Genomic DNA, 3,012 nt, shown 5'->3' on the forward strand with positions numbered 1-3,012 from the left:
AGTGAATAGGTGCTTAGGCATATACTTTATTTAAAGACTAGAAAGATTAGTGACTAACCTACCATAGGTTAGGATTTTTGCCTCTTAAACACACTGAGCAATGTTTCATTTGTTAGATTATGTTATGAAGTAGCACATGTGCTACCCTTGGTGATGACATCTTTCTTACATCAGTCAGCGTAGCAGTAGATAAATGTAAAAATAGTCTATCATGATCTTTGGTGATTTATCTGTAGCTTTAACAGGAGGGAGAAAAACAACTAATCACACAAAATTAACACCTTTTACTTTTATCTCTTACCTGGAAATTTTATTAATTAAAGCATGAGATTCACTTTTAATCTATTTAGCCACTATGAATAGTTTATAGACAGATCTATAAATATTTATAGTTGTCTTTATTGGGGTATCTACTTAATGGTTCTCTTTCTTAAACCACTTACCTAATTTTCCACTATTCAAAAGATTATTTAAACTGGCTACCGAATGAAGCTCTCCATGCTGTTGTGAGCCATATGCTGAGACAGTGTAGAAGACGGCCAGCCATGCTCTCTTATCCGGGTCCAGGCAGACACCAGATCCGCCTCACCCTGCATATTTGGTTGGACCTGATAGTGTCAGACCACCACTTCTGACCTGATAATGAGCCCTGTCTTCTCCATGCATTGGGGACCTCTTCTTTTTAACTGCCAGAGAGTGCTTGCACTCACCAAAGAAAGACGAAGAGACAGAGGCATGGGGAGAGGGAGGAAGCAACCCTCAATGGGAGTACAATCACACCACAGTTTCTCTTCCTCGATTTCATCATTTTGTTGGAATCTGGGGCACTCACATGTGCACATGTGCCTGCAGTGTTTTTCTAGCCACCAGGGTCAGAATTTGAACCTTGTTCTGCCAGTGTGATCCAGACCCCTTAACCATTAGGCTACAGGGTTGACTCATGATCTCTCTTCTTACAGCAAGTTTCTATTACTTTGGAAGCAAGAGGTTTTAATTCTATGGAAACTAATAAAACAAGTCAGAAGGGTATGTGAGGACTGGCTATTTGATTAACCTCCTTAGATACCTAGATACACATCTTTCGCTCTAGGATAGCAAATAAAGTGTACTCAAACCAAACATGGCTCCCTCTATAGAACATGAAACAAGGTGGTCAATGACCAGGCCAGCTGCCAGTTGTGAATAGAAGTGATTTTTGCTGACATTCATGCTCTGGTAGATTTCTTTCTTTTTTAAAAATTATTTATTTTAATTTTTATTTATTCCTTCATTTATTATAATTTGACCAGAGAGAGACACAGAGAGAGAGAGAGAGAGAGAGAGAGAGAGGGAAAGTGAGAAAGGAAGCCACCAGGTTCGGGACTTGAACCATGGTTGGCCATGTGGGAGTGTCCAGCGCCTCAACCACCACACCACCTGCTAGTCCCATTCTGGTAGATTTCTAATGTGGAGCTAAGCTTTCTTTTTTTTAGAGAGAGATTTTTGCTGTTGGGCACATGTGCTCACCAGGAAGAGACAGCTAGAAATCATCCCCAAGAGGGCCTGGCCACACTGTAATCCCTTCTCCTCCATTCTCCTTTTGGGATCTTGGGCATGCATGCACACACACCCAGCATGAGTTTTACACAGCCAAGTCCAAGACTCAAACCATGGTCAACCACGTGGGAGTCCAGACACCTAACCATTATGCCATCTGCTGGTCCCAAGAAGCTGAGCTTTCTTAGAGAAACAAATCAGCCCCTAATATAGGCTGAACCACACTTAGATTTTGATTCTAATTTATTGAGCTAGCGATGTGAGCTAAAAAGAGTTGACCAAACCCTCTCATTGGAAGATCTAATAAGTAGGAGAACAAAGGGTGGTGTGTTGTGGCCGGAAGTGTTGGCATCCTGAATCAGAATAGGCCGCATGTGGAGAAGGAATATTGAGGATGTGTCTTGTTGGCAGCCTTAAGCTTTTTTTTTTTCCTTCCTTAATTTGCCAGAGGGTGAACATGCTAGCCTGAGAGAACTAGAGAGGGAAAGTGAGAGAGCACCTTCACTGAGGGATGGTCACACTGCAGTCCCTTCTCCGTTTCTCCCTTCTCTTGGGATTTGGGGTACACATATGCACATACCCAGTGTTTCACAAGCCACCTGGTCTGGGACTTGAACCATCTGGGATCTAGTGCCTTAGCTACCATATCACCAATTGATAACTTAAAGCTTGTAAAACTGGATTTTTTTTTCTCATGATGAGATAAAGTCTTACTCATTTGAAGGCCACGTAAAGATGTTTGATTCTTTGAAGCCTAGAAAAATGAATTCATTCAAGACCACTAAAGCATAAAGCTTAGTAGATAAAAATATCTGAATGATTGGGAAGTCCTGTTTTATGTCATTGCTTTTGTGGGTAGCATTAGTATGTATTCTTAATAAAGAAAAAGAAAATAGGTACTTTAAATCTCTTAGAAGCAAATTCTCAAGTTTGTATTAGAATTAGAAGCTTACAAGAATATGACAATGATGCTCTAAAAATCAATGAACTCAAAACAAGAGAATTATACAAACTAATATTTTTTCTAATGATAACATGCTGTTTCTCAGAAATGATAATTACCTTTTTCCTTTTAGCACATTGTGAGAATGGCATATTTGCCTTGAGTTTTAGTACTAAGAAGACACTTGATACCAAAATTAGAAATACTGTGTTATTACCAATAGCTTTTCTAAAAAATACAAAATTTTTCAGAGCTGTAAAATTAGTCAATTTTATTCCCATTCTTCTGTATTGCTTTTTATTTATTTTATTCCCATTCTTCAGTATTGCTTTCCTAGAATTAAGTAGACTTCTTTAATCAAATCTGTTTTCTCTCCTTTGCCCTCAGCCCTTGCCAAAAATAAAACACTATTAACACCTGCTCACCCTTTTATACTCCATAGCGCTCCAGGCCCTCCTTCCAGGAAAAGGTTAAAATTAAGAAAAATGTATTTCCTGCAAAACATATTTGTACTGCCATCGCTGCATTCTGGG

This window comes from Tupaia chinensis, unplaced genomic scaffold (genome assembly GCF_000334495.1).
Source record: "Tupaia chinensis unplaced genomic scaffold, TupChi_1.0 Scaffold000226_1, whole genome shotgun sequence".
NCBI lineage: Eukaryota > Metazoa > Chordata > Mammalia > Scandentia > Tupaiidae > Tupaia > Tupaia belangeri.